Source organism: Schistocerca piceifrons, chromosome X, assembly GCF_021461385.2.
Source record: "Schistocerca piceifrons isolate TAMUIC-IGC-003096 chromosome X, iqSchPice1.1, whole genome shotgun sequence".
In the NCBI taxonomy this organism is placed as follows: domain Eukaryota; kingdom Metazoa; phylum Arthropoda; class Insecta; order Orthoptera; family Acrididae; genus Schistocerca; species Schistocerca piceifrons.
The window spans coordinates 589,598,713-589,605,126 of record NC_060149.1 but is presented as its reverse complement, the minus strand read 5'-3'; positions in this window follow the sequence as shown (position 1 = coordinate 589,605,126).

Below are 6,414 nucleotides of genomic sequence, written 5' to 3'. Positions count from 1 at the left end.
TCGAACGAGTGTTTTGTAAGCCACCTCCTTTGTTGATGGACTACATTTTCTAAGCACTCTCCCAATGAATCTCAACCTGGTACCCGCCTTACCAACAATTAGTTTTATATGATCATTCCACTTCAAATCGTTCCGTACGCATACTCCCAGATATTTTACAGAAGTAACTGCTACCAGTGTTTGTTCCGCTATCACATAATCATACAATAAAGGATCCTTCTTTCTATGTATTCGCAATACATTACATTTGTCTATGTTAAGGGTCAGTTGCCACTCCCTGCACCAAGTGCCTATCCGCTGCAGATCTTCCTGTATTTCGCTACAATTTTCTAATGCAGCAACTTCTCTGTATACTACAGCATCATCCGCGAAAAGCCGCATGGAACTTCCGACACTATCTACTAAGTCATTTATATATATTGTGAAAAGCAATGGTCCCATAACACTCCCCTGTGGCACGCCAGAGGTTACTTTAACGTCTGTAGACGTCTCTCCATTGATAACAACATGCTGTGTTCTGTTTGCTAAAAACTCTTCAATCCAGCCACACAGCTGGTCTGATATTCCGTAGGCTCTTACTTTGTTTATCAGGCGACAGTGCGGAACTGTATCGAACGCCTTCCGGAAGTCAAGAAAAATAGCATCTACCTGGGAGCCTGTATCTAATATTTTCTGGGTCTCATGAACAAATAAGGCGAGTTGGGTCTCACACGATCGCTGTTTCCGGAATCCATGTTGATTCCTACATAGTAGATTCTGGGTTTCCAGAAATGACATGATACGCGAGCAAAAAACATGTTCTAAAATTCTACAAGAGATCGACGTAAGAGATATAGGTCTATAGTTTTGCGCATCTGCTCGACGACCCTTCTTGAAGACTGGGACTATCTGTGCTCTTTTCCAATCATTTGGAACCCTCCGTTCCTCTAGAGACTTGCGGTACACGGCTGTTAGAAGGGGGGCTAGTTCTTTCGCGTACTCTGTGTAGAATCGAATTGGTATCCCGTCAGGTCCAGTGGACTTTCCTCTATTGAGTGATTCCAGTTGCTTCCCTGACAAATCCCTTCCTTGATCCAACGCTTCCAATAATCAGTCTTTTGGAGGGCGTTCCCCAACACACAACGCCGACAGTATCACTCTTCTGCCAACATTTACCTACTGTCATATTGTTCTCGATCCACGTTTCGTCCAAACAGAATATTTCTGTGGCTGCTTCCCTCAGATGTTTCATTTGCACAATGAAACGCGACCGCCAATCAACAATGTCTCCACACTCTAGCAGTAAAGACCGCTTATTTTGTACTTTCTGCCATGAGAATCCCACGGATAACAAAATATTCCGCAGTGAAGTAATACCCCACGTCCAGGCGATCTTTTCTTGTAGTACAGGACGAAGTGTTCTCAGACTGGGAGCAATCTTCTGTACCATATAAAACTCTTCGATTGTTTGTTTTACGACAGTCCTGTCGAAATTATCTAACTGGATTTTTCCAGTAGATCTTGGCCTAAATAAAAGAGAATTTAAAACAGGGTTAGAGAATCAGACTGTAAGAATGTGTAGTTAGAAGTAACAAGGTGACGTTTCCAGGTGAAGAATCTACTTTTTTAAAACACTTATAGAGTAGTGTTAGTTAGTGTAGTAGGTTATGGCCCCTGGTGTCGTACTATGCAGTCACATTTAACTGAATTGAGTGAAAATGATTATAACAGTCCTTGCTATTAATATTAAAAAAATTGTAACAGGATTTGTGTCCGACACCTTTGGTACAGCAATCAAGCACCATAACCGCTATGCTACAAAGCAAATTACGTAGAGATGACTAATTTACAGCTTTAGAATCAATTTAACATACCCATTGGAGGACAAGAAATTCTTTCACACCATACAAACAAAACGACTACAGTAATTCAGACAAACGGTAAGGCAGATTCAAAGCAATGTCGAACTGAAAAATTTGAACTGAAATTTACCTTTTTTTGTCGGGAGTTTCTGGTGATTTTCTAGGGTTGTCTTTAGAAAATCTACGTATTCTTTTCACGGAACTGTATAAGTAACTGTTCGTGTTATTGGCTGCGAAAGAGGGTGGAGCAATTTTTTTATTTTTGCTCTCTTCTTCGCAGCATTTAGCGACATTACTAATTATATTTCTTTCTCGACTCCGTAGTGTGCTACCCTTTGCTCTTCTCTGAGGAGTGGATGGAGTATTTGGCGTTGCCCGCGATGGGCCAGGAACCTCTTCGTCACTTATAATGCACTGTAAAACTTCACTAAGGAACGCAGCGAAGCTCACCAGTCACTTTACAATGTATGCAAACGTGTTCAACTCTCTAATTTCAACTACTTTTCGAGGACCAGACCGCCACCTCCTCCTCCTAGGAACCAGCGCCAAGTTTGAAATCTGCAAGTAAGCAAAGCTCACTTGCGCTTCTGCCACCAACCTAAGAAAATTGTTTCAAACTAAGCCACCAGCTCTCAACCTCTTCCTACACGTTTCGGCTAAAAGGACTCACCCTGCACTAGTCCCATGGATGGAGGAACCAATTTACTTTATTTAGGAATGGAGTGTATGTATCACACCGACATGTTCCACACCATACAGACCTGCAAAACACTCCTACATAATTCATTTATAATGCTCTAGGCACACGCTTGCTAATTGTAAGCAGTTAAAAATAGCTCATAGCACAGCCTACAGACATGCGAACCACTCGTAAATTATGCAAAACAGTTACGTCCAAATAGCCAAACAACCGCTAATTTTCTACAATAATTTCAGAGCATAGGCTGATCGAAGGAGGAACGAGTGTACTTTATTTATTTGTGACATATCTTTTTGAAACTTTTGCTTCTCATAGGTTTCGATATGTAAGGCTGACATAAGGCAGTTTCTGAACTCCAGTAGTGCGCTATACGTGGCAACACAACCACACCCACCAGGATATTCATTCCAATCCAGACCTCTAACTCCTCTACAGATAAATTTGTCCAGTTATTTGTTGACTCACTCACAGTCTGACCAGATTGCAGTTTTTGCCCAAAAACCACTCAGACTGCGCTCTGCTGCTCAGGGAAGTAAGGAAGGGCTGCACTCTATTTATTTGGAGCCCTTTTATTTAGTCGTTGAGTATATTTGTCACAAAACACTCACACTGATCCGGCTGTGGTCATCTGACACAGGCCACAAACACGTAAACAACTCCTAATTTCACCACACAATAGCAAACAGCTCTCAAATAATGCAGTACACAATATCAGCAGACGAACTCTGTACTCTTAAACTCTCCAAATAATGCACCGCACACTGCACAGACATGCTCACAAAATAGTGCAACAGACGCGCCCAAACACCCTCAGCTGCCAAACCGACCGAAAGTCTCTGCTCGGCCTCCCCCAAACATGACCTCAACACAGTCGCATTCGCACCCAACACCGGAGAAATTGATATCGCCTATGCACCTTAGATTACGCTCCAAGGCAGGCCGCGCGCGCGTGCGGTCGGCGGGGAAGGGGGTTCCAGAGTCTCCAGCCGAGTTCAGCTTCCGAGCGCCCGTCACAGCCGACACATGTGAAAGCTTCTCATGTATACCGCCGGCGTCTCAGGTCTGGACCTGCCTTCACGTCTATTGTCAGAATAGCTCATAGCTCGTTGACACACTCGATTAATGCGGCCGGGAAAACATTTACTACTCGCATGCAACCGAGATGGTGACGGAAAACCAATTACTCTGATCTGCGCTGCAGACACGTGTAATCATTGAGAACACTCTATTTATTTTTTCGAACAACTTATTTAACCATACAGTGTATCTATCACGCTATCACAAAACACCAATCCCAGATGTGCCCTGGGCCATGTTGCACGGCCCACAGACACGCACCAAATCATAATTTCAGTACACACTATAGCAAACTGCTACTAAATAATTCCTCACACAGATGTGTAGATACGCTCAGTACTCCTAAACTATCCTAATAACGCATAGCAGAGCCTGCAGATCCGCTCGCAAAATAACTCAGCAGACGTGCGCAGGTACCCCCCACTCGGCACCCTGCCCACAGGATGGTGAAGTCACCCATCCGTCTCATTTCAGACCTCGCACAGCCCCTGCTCGGCTTTCGCAAGTGTGAGTTGGCGCGGTCAATGCGCTCGTCAGCGGTCAAAGCACACACATACGTCCGTCCAGAACCACGATCCCGAGCCGCTACCACCGAATGCGGGTGAAAGTCAACTTTATATCAACGTAGCACAATTATCAAAGCACAGCCTCCATACGCTAGACACATCATAGCAGCACATGTCTTTACCTCTATGACCCTGTAGCACACTGCGCATTGCTCCTCACATGACATTACACGGTCCTTTAACTAAACATAATTACACATCCCTGCTCTCGCCTCGTCGCGTGACCAGCCACCTAAAACCTTCTCAATATTATTCTTACTTTACAACATTTTTTTTTTTAAAATAAGATCTAATTTACACCTCCCACCGCACCTAAACTCACACCCATCCCACAATCAACATACGCAAACGTCCTCAACCCTATCTTGACACTCATATATCACTCCACAAACCATGCCCATCAATCAATTTACCATTCTCATCCCCTCTTTTCGAATTACAAACGTAGCCTCTATCTAAACACCAATCAACTTATCTTTCTCGCACTTTCAACAGTAAAATTAATTTTACACACACCCAGAAATACCAAACGCAATTAAACAGTCAAACTTTTATACAGAGCATCAAGCACATACGACACTCACACCAATATTCAAGGCCTGGTCCATATTTATGACCTCCACCTTCAATTAAATATTATTACCATTGCCACAACATTCTGTCAGCGCTCGATTTGTACCTATTTTTCCACTCTTAACTGTTGTCACTAGCGGTCGAATATCACTATCTATAGATTGCATAAATTTCCACATAAAAAAAATCTCGCCCCGCCATTTAGAGACTCCTATATTCGAACACGTACCATCATTCAACTATCACTTGCTCTTATCTAATAACTCATCCATCAGGTCTGGGGGCAAGGTCATCCCTTTCTTTCTTTCTTTCAGCAGCAGACAGCTATTTTTTTTACAGTGGTAGCTAAACTGCACCATCAACTTAACATCACCATTCGCGAAACATATCTTCAAATATGTAAACACACTTACTCAATTACATAGCGGTCCCGCTGAGGACATGACCTTCAATATTACAGTTCTTAATCCAATAACCACCGAAACAAGTACTAAATGCCCAAACTAATCCCATAGCGCCTTACAAAGCGAGTGTCCGAGCGCCGCCGGCGGCGTGTCAAAGCCACATAACTGACCATCTAAACAGCCGTCCACTCAGCCCCAGGACCAGAATGCTGAAGTGGGATATCCCTATACCTGCTCTCCAGCTATTGTCTAACGACATACAGTGCACAAATAGATTCCTGAATAGTGCAGATCTCTATCTCCCCCTTACATCTCCAACAGGACATGTAAACAGTGTCTCCCCCAGCCAGCAAACCCAACGTCATTCACCCTTTGCTTATAATTCCCACTCGCATATATAAAACCATATTCATTCCTGCCAAAACTCACTTAATAATAAAAAAGCATTCTCCCTTTCTAAGCATAGATGAGTATGCATTTATCTTCACCCATCTGATCTCTGCAATTTAAGTCGGAGAAAGACATATCTATTACCTTCTGCAAACTGTCTATAAACAGGACGATCTCAGTTACTACAACAGGACCTTGTTTTGACCATTCGCCGGAAATGCGCGCAATGTTGTACGCCTCAGACTAGGTACAAGTACAACAGATCCTCAACACCCTATCATCTTTATCCTCTACCATCAAACAGTGAAAAAGTCACGAAGGCACCAATGCAATCCACCTCCAGCACGGACAAACGGAATTCACAATACTCCCCCCAAATAACTCAGAGTGCAACCATCCAAGAATTCCTAACAGCTCGCCAAATCCAACACCTCAAACTACAGATGCCTATATAAAAAAGATCATATTAAATATACACACACACTGCAGAGACCCCTTTAAAGTTTGATCACCCATACTCTAAGCGAATGAGAAGCTACCTCTGGCCCTTGTTCAAACAGTGTTTTCTAACACGCTTTTGCACACTGCCGAGCATTTCGTCTTCTGCCGCGACTTTGAAGTCATTGTCTGATTAGTGATTGGTCATTTTTGCACACAAGTACAGGATCACTGTTTTCGGTGCTAGCAACCCTGGAAGTTGCGGTCCATCAACCAAAATTTCTCCCCCAACTCAAGCAAGCATTGTCAGTCAATCATTATGTCGTACCCAATGCACAGATGATATGGATAAGACACCACTGATCTCCCATAGCTAAACCATACATTCTCTACTTTGCAAGTATCATTGCGACCATTCATAGATG